This window comes from Neofelis nebulosa, chromosome 10, assembly GCF_028018385.1.
Source record: "Neofelis nebulosa isolate mNeoNeb1 chromosome 10, mNeoNeb1.pri, whole genome shotgun sequence".
Lineage (NCBI taxonomy): Eukaryota > Metazoa > Chordata > Mammalia > Carnivora > Felidae > Neofelis > Neofelis nebulosa.
In genome coordinates this window covers 27,947,211-27,960,815 of record NC_080791.1, presented here as the reverse complement: position 1 = coordinate 27,960,815, position 13,605 = coordinate 27,947,211, and the positions used below count along the sequence as shown (strand labels likewise).

At 42.1% G+C, this 13,605-nt stretch overlaps 1 protein-coding gene and 1 non-coding gene across 3 annotated transcripts in view; both read right to left on the bottom strand.

Annotated features, from left to right (window-relative positions):
- NTM (neurotrimin) overlaps positions 1-13,605 on the bottom strand; it is a 946,316-nt gene that overhangs the window by 919,140 nt on the left and 13,571 nt on the right. The gene's annotated exons all lie outside the window — the stretch shown is intronic.
- LOC131488981 (U6atac minor spliceosomal RNA) lies at positions 12,237-12,363 on the bottom strand. Its single transcript, XR_009250357.1, has one exon. It is a non-coding gene; the product is annotated as a U6atac minor spliceosomal RNA (small nuclear RNA).

The window sequence follows — 13,605 nt, the reverse complement described above, 5'->3', positions numbered from 1 at the left end:
ATCCATCAGCAGATGGAATAGATATTTCCCAACATCTACCACTCATATTATTTCTAAATGCATATGGACACTGCTGTATTTAATTTCATATGCATTGTTTACAAATACTATATAATTTATGATAGGTTTTTTCCTGTGTTTCTTCTCAATTATAGCATACTAAAAGTCAAATTACTTCAGTGTGGATACTGAACACATTTTTCAAGCCCTTTTATTTAGAAATACTGAAGACCATCATGTAATGGAAGATATATTAAAAAAAAAAAAGGAGAGAAAATATTTGACTTCTGGTCAGAGTACTGCTTTTTAACCCATCATGGGTCACTTCACTTCTCTATGGAGTCACTTCACTTCTGTATGCCTCAGTTTCCCCTAAGTAAAAGAAGAGAATTGGTGGTAATAGGATTTCTAGTGATCTGGTCTAAGGAGACAATCATAAAACTGGAATGAGGCTATATTCATGATGATGTTCACTAAAACATTATTTATAACAGCCAAAAATTAGAACAACATAAATGTCCAAACATAGGGTAATGGTATTGTACATCTACTTGATGTAATGTAATGAAACCAATTAAAATTATGTTCACTAATACTATGTAACGACATGGAAAATTGCTTCTGATCTATTCTTAAAAGAAAAAATGAGATATAAATGATATGATTATAACTATATAATAAAAACCATGGCAGAGAATAAGGAAAAAATTGGAAGAAATACATTAAATGAAATTGTGCGTGAGTGACTTTAAATCTTTTAAAGCTACTTTTGTATAGTGTCCAAATTATATTTAATAAGAATACATTATTTAAACTAAACAAAATACATCAATAATAATCAGCTGAGAAAGTTAGGGGTAAATGTTTCTTGAGGCCCCTTCATTTCTAAAATTCAGCTGCAGTCCTGAAGATTTAAAGATGTAATAGATTTGTGGAAGCCCTTCCAAACGCATACGACATCACACAATTATAATGCCTGATTATTATTAGCTCATACCAAGCAAGAACTAACACAAATCCATCACAGAAGCAAAGTAGTGAAATGAGAAAAAGGCAGATGACACAATATTCCACTTGCTGTTAAAACTCTTTTTGGTTGGAATATTCTTGACGCAACCTTTGGAAGAATGAATTTTACACAGCTTTTTGCCATGCAGGCCTCTCTGCCCTTTGTGCTGACATAATTGTCAAGCAGGTTTTACTGCATTCTCAAGTGATGGGCAGAACAGATGGCCAAAGCCCTGCTTGGGGACTGGTGTCTGCTTAGAGTGTCAGTGACGCTTTGCAGGGAAGGGGGAAGAGAGGTATGGCTGTCCCTGTAAGGAATGGGGATGGGGAAAAAGGAAGCACAGGTAGCAAGACTAAAAATGAAAGGGGGTGGCTGGTGTGCTTTCCTGTTTAAAAAATGAAACAAAACAAAACAAACAAACAAAAAAACTATTGAAGTTCATTTATACGTTGCAACTCCAATGTGAATGTAAGCACAATGCGGAATCAACCCAAGAAGGTCGATTTTTAGCCCAAATCCTAGGTCACTAGTTACAATCCATGCCAGAACAGGAACAGCAGAAAAAAATGTCTTTAATTCATCCAAGATGGTATATCACCTCATCCTTATTCATAGGAGCTGAGGGGATGGGCAAAACAAGATAGATACTAAAAAACAACAACAACAAAAAACCTCACCTGGACTTAAATTTAAGAGATCTGGGTTTGACCCGTGACCCTGCAATGTACATAAATCTCAGACTAGGCACTCTACCTCTTTAAGTCTCAGTTTACTTGTCTACAAAATGAGGCTCAACACACTTTGGAAAACTATCAAAAAGGAATACACGATAAAACCTATGAGGTGTATGTTTCCTGGTAGGCCCTGAGGAGTCATCTCAGTTGAACGTGTGGATTTGAGATAGCCTTGAAAATAAGTTCAAATCCATAATTCCAAATGCTTAGTACAAAATGGGTGGTACTGAGAAAAATCATGTGGTTAGTAAAAATGCATTAAATGTACATTTTCTATTTTCCTCATCTATTTGTGTTTGCTTTTGTTAGAGTTCTAAGCTCTAGGGCATGTTAACTTGACAAGACAAGAATTTGAGAGCTCAGCTGGTTGAATGAACCAGCTTGCCTCAGGTAGGTCTGGGTCACTAGCATGGCCCTTTGAACAGACTCATGGGGCAAACATTAAAATCACAAGATGTACTAAAATCAAGGAGGCTTAAAAATATGAAATCCAAAGGTAAGTGAAGTGAGGCTCAGAGAAGTGAAGTAATTTGCTCAGAGTTGCACAGTTAATAAGCAACAGAGTTGATACTTGAATTTAGATCCCCTCATTCACAACTTAACACACTTTCTTTTTTTTTTCAAGTTTATTTATTGATTTTTGATTTTGAGAGAGACAGAAACAGTGTGAGTGGGGAAGGGCAGAGAGAGAGAGAGAAAATCCCAAGCAGGCCCTGCATTGCCAGGGAACAGTGGGGCTCAAACTCACAAACTGCAAGGTCATGACCTGACCTGAAACCAAGAGTCAGACACTTACCTGACTGAGCCACCCAGACACCTCTTTACTTAACATACTTTCTACTCCATATGTTTTGATGATTCAAAATACATATTTCTGGCTTTATAAATATGATATGAATACAACAGTGTGGAGATTGGGAACTATTTATGTCCTTGTGAGTATGAATGATGACAGGGCATTGCTTTCACAGGAGGTCGAGATATGTATGCAAAGTGGCAGATAAAGTCAAGAAATGATATCAATGATGACACCTTGCATCGATGTTATTAGTTGTAAAAGTTTAATTGCAACTCCATTTAATCTTTACAGATTCCATTGGGTAGGACAGATGTTGGCCTCATTTTGAAAATATTATTTATTTATGTATTTTGTTTTTATTGAAGTGTAGTTGGCACAATGCTCCATTACCTTCAGGTGTACAATATGGCGATTCCACAAGTCTATACGTTCTGCTCTGCTCACCACAAATGGGACTATCATCTGTCGCTACACAACACGATTACAGGACCCTTGGCTCTATTCCTGTCCCTATGAAATATTCGCTCCATAACTGGAAGCCTGTGTGACTCCATTTTGTAGATGAGGAGGGAAGTTAAATGCTTTGCCCATATCTCTCAGCCTACTGTGGCAGCAATGAGCCAAGAGGTGAGCTCTCTTGACTCAGAGAAAGAATTCCTTACATGACCTCTTTCAGTGTGCTCATTTGGAGCATATTCTTGAGTGTTTGAAAAATCACATGGGTAGTTCTCAGTTTGTCTTACCTCTGGGTTTCTTTAAGGTCCATCACCTTTAGGAGCAAAATCATGTCATGACACCTGGTCAGCAACTCTGCATAGGTTGTTGCCTTGGCCCTGAGAGTCCAAAGATTGTCAGAGTGTGTGTATCTGCCTGGAACTTTAAGCCACTAGGCGTTTTTTTTTTAAAGATAAATACAGGCAACCAAAGAACAAACTGGGTTGACATCTGGTGGTGGGGATAGGGGGTGGAGGACAAAAGAACAGAGGAAATCAGCCAGGCTTTATCAACTCCACCATGCCTTTCCCCTGGCGGGCAGCAACTAGGTACCAGCCACTTGCCTCTTTACAGTTTTAACTAAAAGGAGCATTACAGAGGTGAATTAACATTTAAAAAGAATGTAAAAACTCAGAGCTGTTCTAATGATGATTAATGGAGAGCTATAAGGGGGCCATGACCTGCTAGTGTCATTAAATGGATTGGCAGGTTTCTGAGCATTAATTATAAATAGCCACAGGAGTTCTCCTGCTTAACAGAATGATGATAAATCCAAGTCTCTGAGAGAGAAGAAGAAAGGAAAGCAAAGAGGGGGAAAAAGTTTGCCTGTAAGTGTCTGCCTGTGTGTTGTGGGGAGGAGGAGAGAGCAGAGGGAATGAGATAAATGATAAATTAGACCCTGCCAGTCAATCACATTTTCTAAATGTTTTATGTCCCAAAAGCTATAAAAGCAATATTCCTTTCTGCCCTTATTGGAACCATTTCTGTACAGCAATCACATCAGTTTCCTTGGGGATTTCCACTGAAATGTGCTTTGCCTTTTCTTTTTATATTTACTCTCCAGCCTGTGACCAAAGGAGGGTCAGAGTCCGCATACAAATGGGCAGGAGAGAGACCCAGTGACCAGGCAAGGCAGGCAGGGGGAGTGAGAGATGCTGGCAGGGGGCCCTGGCTCCCTCTGCTGCCCATAGCTCAGACACCCAGGGCAGAGGCGTTTTCCCTTCTTCCTGGGATGGTCGCAGGGAACCAAAGTGCCAAGTGCCTTACAGGTTATACAGCAAGGACTCAGCACAAATTTTGCTGACTCAATAGACTGCAAGCATCATGAGGGCAAGGATGGATTTGGGGTCTGCTTTATCCATTGCCAGAACCTAAAGCAGGTCTGAGTACATCAGTGTCTCAGCCTGTGCCCATGGCCTGTGTCAGGTGAGAGCTGGAACTGAGGTTGAGCTATTTATTGTCCCTGAGCGCTGCCCTTTCCCATCTACCGGTGACAAGACTCTTCTGGTTTTGGTCCCTATCTCTGGCGAAGACATGAAGATGGAGATGGGGTGGAGAGGGACACAGAGAGGTCTGGGAGAAAGAATGAAAGAAAGAACCCTCCCAAACCAAGATTTGGAGTAACAGATACTCCTGGATGATGTTATATGTTTTGTGTGTCATTACTTTTCAAGGCTTTCGGCTGCAAGTCGTGATTTTAGCTGATTGGAAAATGGTGTTGAAAGACCCGCTTCTCTGGTACAATTTTCTTCATATCCTATTAGTTGCAATACAATTACAGAGAATACATCAATTCCTGGCCTGCCCGCTGCTGCTGCCAGAGCCGCCTATTAAAAAGCGGCCTTATTAATGGAATTGTACATCTAGGATTAATCGGCTTGCTTTGGCCATTTACATTTCTCATTCCACAAGCACTTTTGTTTGCTTAATAGGCTGAAGGAGGTAGGAAATGACACAACAAAAGCCTCTCCCAATTGCCAAGCGTATCACTGGTGGATTTAATATCCCCTCCTTCTTTCATCCTGAAGTGCTGCATAGGGATAAGATCTGGCACATGCCACTAGGGAAAAGCCAGGCGGCAACGAAGCAGGGATTGGTGGGCTGAGAGGGAAGGAAGGAGGGGAAGAGAGAGAGGCCTGGGCCAGAGGAAGGTCTTTGCACTTTGGGGAAGGAGCAGAGGCTCATGTTTTCAGTCTACTAGGAGAGGAGAGGTTCACATGGGAGGAAGTAGCCCAGTGGAGGCAAAGCCCTAAAAAGCAGAGCAGAAGTAGCAAAGGAAGGGAGCTTCCCTGCATTCATGGGATGGATGCACACTCTCCTTAGCCAGGAGTGACTTCTGCAAGTTGTCCGTTATCCAGACTGCCTTGTTAATCCTGTCCTGGCTCCCTGCCCTTCATCACATTCCTTTCTCATTTCCCTTTAAGGCTTAGGAAATAAACTTAAGACTAGTCAATTCCGTGTCACTCTACTACTAGGACATGCGGAGCACAATGTAATGTGAAGGCGGGTGTTGGAGGGAGATGAAGGAAATCACATAGGTCCATTGGCTCCCTGTTTTTCTGTTGGTATGGGCAACTCAGAACAGACAGCTCTGGGTTTCTCTTCAGAACTTAGGACAGGAAAATTAAGAGCATCATGGCAGAATTCTTACATTTGCTGAATTCCAAAAGATGAGCTACCAGGCAGCTGTCTGCAGCAGCAGTCTGATTAAGAAAGAGAGTTCCAGAGAGAGATGCCAGCCCATCTGAATGATAATCCCAGACTGCAGGGGAGCCATGGTGAAAGCAAGGTAGGATGGAGGGGAGGATGCTCCTGGCCCTTCCTCAAGCACCACTCTCAGGGGGTGGCAGTATATTATACACCTAACTCCTCCCCCTGACACTGGCCTGCAGGAGATTCCCTGGGACAACAGAGAGGCTTCAACACCCCAGGGAAAAGTTGCTCAAAAATAATACAACTTGGATCTTTTAATCAAACCCTATCTCCAGAGAGTTCAGCTTTTCCTTTCCAGAACAGTTTGAGGACTGAGAGGAAGAACATGTAGGTTCTATTACTGGGTGGACTTCAGCGTTAAGGCCCTAAGAGGGAGTCCAGTTTGGTGATGGACAAGGAATGGATGTCCTCTCTCTGGGCAGGAGCCATGCCTTCCAGCCAGGGCCAGGTGCCCACCAGACCATCATGTTCTTCTGTCTTCTCTTCAACCTGCTCCAGGAGGTAATGCTTATGAAAGCTCATCCTTCCGACAGGAATGTTTTATTGAATTGGCTTCTCCCTTTGTCTCTCGCTGGCTTGCTGGCTTCCCCCATGACCCAGGAAGGTCTGTGAAGTTCAGAATGGTAGACACCTGAGGTGTCTGAAGACCAAACTACCTCACTAGCTTAGGGGCTCTGTGGTTAAACAGAGGGCTCCAGTCTTAGGAAGGGCATTACTGCAGCAGCAGAGTCCATGTATGTTGAAGCGATGTAATATAGTATGACTTTTCGCTTTAATGGAATTTTTCTAGACCACTAGGAAAAAAAGACTCCATTAACCACACTACAAAGGCCTCTACTTATTAGTATTTTAGAACAGTGGCAAAACATTTCTTGAATATAATTATTGCTGACAAATATGAAAATTGAAATCAAAGTTAAATTTTCAGCTACAGTGCCTCATATGCCAGCTTTCTCTGACTTCAACTATTGCATCAACACATTTATTCTTCCAACAGTTTCAGCAGAAGATTGGCTATTTTCCCTCTCCCCTAATACTGCTTGCTTTCTTCCCCCAGCCCCTCAGCCCTCCCTGGCTTGGGCCCTATATATTTTGAAGCATTAAATCTGACATATTCATCTTGGTGGCTGGCACTAGATAACTAACTTCATGTTTACCTGTCACAGATACAGAAATGGGCTGAGCAGGGTACTCAGGAAGCTGCTTCCCTCTCCCCACCCTCTCTCCCTCCGCCCCCAATCCTAGCCTTTTTTTTTTTTTTCAAATAAAAGTCATTTGACTGATTTCAAATTCCTCGTGATATCAGGACAGAAAAAAAAAGAGGACTTGTCAACACCTTTCTTTCTTTTTCCCTATTAAGCATACTGTAAAAATCAATCCCTTTTGTCACTTCACTCTGCTTGCGAGAATGTTTAATGGATGTCAAGGGAGCTAATGATCGCTGGTAGAAAATTCATTTTAGATTTGCTATTTATAAAGTGCTCAGTACTCAGGTGGGAAATTAACATGAGGCAAGGAGTCGGGTGGGGTGGGGGAGGGAGAGAAATATAGAACTGGGGCCCTGCCAGGCTGGCAGTTGCTTTGTGTAGGCAGTACCCAAGGCATTCTGGGGGCAGAGGGCGCGTGTGTCAGAGATGCTGGGTGGGATAGGGCAAAGAATATAGGCTTAGGAAACATCCAGATCTGGGAAAGTTGATCTTTCTCAGCCAAAATTTTCTCAGCAATAAAATATCTACAACACCTAGCTCACAAGGTTGTAGAAAGGATTAAATAAAATATCACACATAAAACATTTACCAGTGCCTGGCACTGAGTACTAGTACATGTTTAATAAATGTTAAATTTCTTTCCTTGTAGCCCCATAGCCCTGTGAGGAGAACAGGACAGAGCAGGTCAGCACAAAATTGCTCAGGGATCTGGATCCAGCCAGGGGTGCACTCACATAGGAGCCCACTTAAGAATCCTGAGTATTACCTGGGACTTATAGCATCCAGGTGATCAGACTGGCCAGTGGTTGTCAAATGTTAATGAGCATCAGAATCACCAGGAGGGCTTCTTAATACACAGACTGCTGAGCCTCATTTCAGACTTTCTAAAGGTCTATAGGCCTGGGGTGGGGCCCTGGGGTGGGATGTGAGAATCTGCATTCCTGCTAAATTCCCAGGTGATATTAATGTATCTGGTCTGGGACCACATTTTGAGACACAGAGGTAGGCATATAAACTTAACTGTCTCAGGAAGCAGTGAAGCACCACCTTCTAACCAGTGCCTTCCAGATAGACAAGTCCTTCCCCACCCCTGACTCACCCCCACCCCTCAAACCAGTATAAGAGTCCAAATTCTGAAGCAAACCACTGAAGGCTAGTTAATTCATTCCCCAGGTCTACATCACTGGCCAGGCAGGAGAGGCAAGTGCTGACTGAGGTTTATTTTCTGGCTTGCTGCAATGTGTAGCCATGACCAGTGCCTCAAGTGCTCAGATGGATCCCCTTCATCCCCCACAAAGTTCTCTCGGTTGCACGTGGGATTCCAGGTCCCAAAGCTCTGGTCTACCCTCACCCTTCTAGTTTCTCCTTCTCTGGGCCCTTCTCTTGGATACTTCTCTGTTATATTTGGATTAACAGCAAATCTCTTTTGATTACTCACTCTCTGTTGAAACAGACAACCTGTTGCCACGTGTTTGATTACTGAATCCCAGGGGAGATCCTATTTGCAATGCAGCCAGTTACAGTACACTTGGCATTGCACACAGTCATTGAGCTGCTAATTCATTGTCTAAGAAGTTGCTTTTCAGTTTCTGATTTTTCAATAATAGGCTTCTCACGAAGCCCTTAAGCTTCGGAAATAAGCCAAAAACTGCTTTTCCAGTCATTTACATAAACACAAGCGGATCAGGAGGGGGAAAAAAATGGAATAGTTTTACATGTAATTCCTGGGGCTCTGGAGCTTCCGCAGATAGCATGTCAAGGCTGCAGGTCTGGAAAAGCACCGTGGGAAGTATGCCGGCTCACAGAAAACCTGACACCAAGGCGAAAGATAAATCCTGAAATTTCTCCTGACGCCGAGCCTGCCGCTTTGCCGGGGCTGGACAGATATTCTGGGCACCAGCAAATTGTTCTGTCAGCAAGGCGCTCCCTCGGCTGCATCTTGTTAGGGACTCTGTCACTCATTCGCCAGTCACAGCACCACAGCCCTACCTCTGAGGCAGTGTTCTGTCACCTGGGACAGGTAAGTGGTGTAGTAAACCTGCCCAGGAGACAGCGCCCCCAGGGAGGGAGCTCCATCTTCCTGAAGCTTGCTCCGCACTTCTTTTGTGGGGGATGTGGATTCAGGGTCTAGCCCTTATATAGGTGCTCTTTTCCTTACTTCAAGAGGTAGGAACTTTCTGGCATGTGAGCCACTTTCAACCACCATCTTGTTTCTTTCTCTATTTTATCACTCTCTGTCTCCCTCCCTCTCTCTCCCCCTCCCTCCCTCCCTCCCTCCCTCCCACTTTCCAGATGTAGATTTTACAAACAATCCAATGATCCAGGAAGAACAGCCATTCTTTTTCTTCCCAGCCAAATCATATTCCTCTTCATTAAAAAGTAAATAAACAGACTACTAAAACTTCCACCTTTTAAACGCCTAATTCTGATCAGGCTATTTCCCTTACATAGCTAGTACTCAATGGACAAAAGGTAAAGGACCAGATAAAAACAGAATAAATGATGGGGCGCCTGGGTGGCTCAGTCGGTTAAGCGTCCGACTTCGGCTCAGGTCATGATCTCACGGTCCGTGAGTTCGAGCCCCGCGTCGGGCTCTGTGCTGACAGCTCAGAGCCTGGAGCCCGTTTCAGATTCTGTGTCTCCCTCTCTCTCTGACCCTCCCCCATTCATGCTCTGTCTCTCTCTGTCTCAAAAATAAATAAACGTTAAAAAAAATTTAAAAAAAAAAACAGAATAAATGCAAGATGTCCGTTTAACTTTGAAATTCAGATCAACAGCAAATAATTTTTTAGTATAAGTATATGCTGTGATAATAAAAAAAATTGTTGCTTATCTGGAATTCAAATTTATTGAGTGTCTGGATTTTTATTTGCTAAATCTGGCAATCCTAGCAAAAGGTAATATTCAATTATTTATTTTATATATTTTCATTGCTTACATACCACCAAGCTTGCTCTGCCCTGATTTTTTTTTTTTTCCTAAGGTGGTTATATTCAAGAGAAACTGAGACCCCTCATATGAGGACAGAGATGTGACTATCCTCTCCACCTCCATCCCCCACCACTGACCTTTCTAGTCAGAGCTCCCTCCATCTGTGTTCACTACTTCTCTAAGTCAGTGGTTCTCCAAATTTAGCATCAATCACCTAAAGGGCTTATTAAAATGCACATAGCTATGTTCCAGAAAGCTCCAGACTTTCTGATTCAGGGACTACACTTGAACTGCCACAACTCTAAGGACATTATATAGAAATAAACTCCTTCTTTTCCTTGGGCAGACTAGTAACAAGGAAACTAATGAGTGGTCCACATGAAGGCTCAGTATAGAAATGATAGAGTAGTAGAGTGGGTATCACAACTCTGTCCTCCTTTTCAGCCTTTTAAATTCTTTTCCTGGTCTTGTTTATTCCATCACCCTCAATATTAAAACAAGTTAGTACAGTGTTGCACTGGGCTAATCCTACAGGAAGGATATTTGCAGTGTGTGCAAAGGCACTGTGCTGTGGTGAGGCATTAGTGTCCAGGGTCAGTGTCTGGGGTCAGTGGAGCAAAAGCAAGAGACAGAGCCTGAACAGAGACAGGGCAGACAGGCAGGAGAGGAGGGACAGATACAGGTCATCCAGAGGCCTACCTGAACTGAACTGGTGAGTGATTATAGGAGAAAGAGTGGTCCAGGTGGTGGTGGTGGGGGTGTGTGTGGGGGACATGGTGAGGGGGACTGAGAGGGAATTGAAGTCCCCAGTAAATGAGCTGCTCAAAAACCCCATAAAAATGTTGGCTTCTACTTTTCTGATAAGTATTGAGTACCAGGTTTCACAAACATAATTCAGTGAAAACATGGAAACTACATTCCAAGGAAGTTTAAATATCCTATTTTATGGATGAGGAAAATAAAGGCTCTGGGAAAAACTCAATATCAAAGGTCAGAGTTGATGATAGAGCTCAGTTGAGAAAGAATATTCTGACTAATGTACAGATCAAGAAATATAATTTATGTGGTTATGCTCTGCAAGCTGTAAATGTAAAACTCAGTCTGTGTAATTCCTTTCAGGGTTAACTCAAGAAAGGAGTTGGAGATCAGCCCATGTTTGAGAGATGGTCTGCTACCATCTCCTACATGGCAGGACCAGAACCATAAACAGAGATGGAAAAATAGGGTAGGAGTTGATCATATTGTATCTGAAAATCAGGGAGGAGAGAAAGCCATGAGGAAAGGAGGGTTATTACATAGGAGGGTTTTGCCCATTACACAGGTCACTGTTTTTGTCCTTTTCTGCTTCCTGGAAAACACAACATACAGATTTATGGACATGTATGTGCACATGTACACACATGTGTGCAAACACACCTCTTGGCCAATTTATGCTCAGAGAAAATCAAAGTCATTGAATGCAGACTCCTCCAACTTCCTGCAGCCAAGCTGAAAAGTTTGGCTGTATCCCTACTGCACAAGGACAGCTGATTCTCCCTCTTTTTGCATTTTTCTTTATCTGAGTACGTTATATGCAACATAAAAGAAACCATTTTAAACATTTTAAATGCACAATGCAGTGGCATTAATACATTCACAGTGTTGTGCAGCCATCATTACCATCCATCTCCCGAACTTCTTCATCATCCCAAACAGAACCTTTACCCATCGGATAATAACTCCCCATTCCTTCCTCCCCTCAGCCACTGGAAACTTTTAGTTTCTGTATCTATGAATTTGTCTTTCATAAGTACCTCATATAAGTGGACTCATACAATATTTACCCTTTTGTGTCTGATTTCTTTCACACTGTTTTCAAGATTCATCCATGTTGTAGCACGTGTCAGAATTTCATTCATTAATTTCATTAAGGCTGGAGAACACTTGACTGTACATATACATTGTATTTTGTTGATCTATCCATCCACTGATGGATCCACTGATGGATCCATTCATCCACTGATGGGTTGCTTCCACTTTTTGCCTATTGCGAATAATGCTGCTATGAAGATGGCTGTACAAATATGAGTCCCTTCTTTCAAATTTTTGTTTGAAAATTTCTATATACCTAGAAGTGGAATTACTAGATCATACAATAATTCCATTTTTAACTTTTTGAGGAACCACCAAACTGTTTGTCACAATAGTTGCACCACTTTACTTGCCCACCAGCAATGCACAGGGGTTCCAGTTCAATTTGTCCATATCATCACCAACATTTCTTTACTTCTCTTTTTAAATGTTTTAAACAACAGCCATCCTAATGGGTGTAAAGTAGTATTTCATTATGATTTTGATTCGCATTTCTCTAATGACTATGGTTAGATGCCACAAAGTAGGTGGTGATATCTTAACCACATGTGTGTTGTATGGGCCCAAAGGCTTCTTCCATCCTTCTTGGGGGGAGATCTAACATTCCCTCCTGTCATACAAAATGCTAATTGTCTCTTAACATCCATCCTCCCCTCCTGCCATGATAATAAGCCCCTGAATTTGTCTGGGCATGTGGTCATCCAAAGTGGATGATGCATTCCCCACACTCCCTTGCATCTGAAAGAAGCAGTGTAATCAAGTTCTGTCCAAAGGCATGAAATGGAGAGTGCCATGTGAGGGCTTCCAGGAAGGAACCTTCTTTGGGAGATAGTACACTAGAGCATTCTGTCTCTTCTTCCTCTCCTCTTTCGTCCCACTGTCTGGCACACAGATGCTGCCATCTTAGACAGAAGGTCAAAACCATGTACAATAGATCCAAGCCACAGAAAGGGCTAGGTCTCTCAGCTTAGAAAACATGACACCAGCCATGAACAAAGTGGAGTGTTTCTGTGGCCACAGAGAAAAACTTCTATCTTATTTAAACCATTTTTACTGTGTAGTTTCTGTCATTTTCAGTTGAATCCAATCATAATGGGAATTCTCAAATAAGTTTCTCCTTCCTTACTTTATATAGTCATGCAATTTTTCTTTCTCCTTGTCTTCATGACTCATTTTTTTACTGGTGCTCAAGATTCACCACTCCTCCTACCCTTTCATATTCCCTAACAGACCTCACTTGGTCAGTCATCTCCTAGATCTTCCTTTCATCCTTCCCTTTACTATCCCCTGCCCTTCAGCATTCAAAGAGGTCTTTCCCCTCTTACAAAAGCCACATCTTCTCCAACTGCAATTCCCCTTTATCCCCCTATTTCCTCCCTCTTTTTTTAAAACAATAATAACAACACAAAAACTTTTTTGAAATAATTGCTCACATTTTCTATATCCTTATCTTACTTTTATTCCCTACACTAGGGCTCTACCCCATGAAACTGTTTTCCCAAGGGCATAGAAGATATTTTTGTCACTAAGTATAATCTCATTTGATCCTCAGCAGCATTTGACACTATCATTGTTCCTGCCTTCTCCAAATACACATCATTTGACCTTGGTGGCATCACACTTTCCTGGATTTTCTTATATGTTTTTGGTCACTTCTTGTCAATTATCTTCCCAAGATTTCTTCTCTTCCCAAACTTTAAATACTAGTTACCTAGTATATACTCTGTACTCTCTTCCTGGGTCATTAATTGTATCTATGTTGTAGACCATCTTTGTTGAAGGTTAGAGATCTCTCCAGAGTTCCAGATTGATGTAGTTAGCTTCTTATTGGATAACACCTTGAAAATGCCCATTAGGCATCTTCAA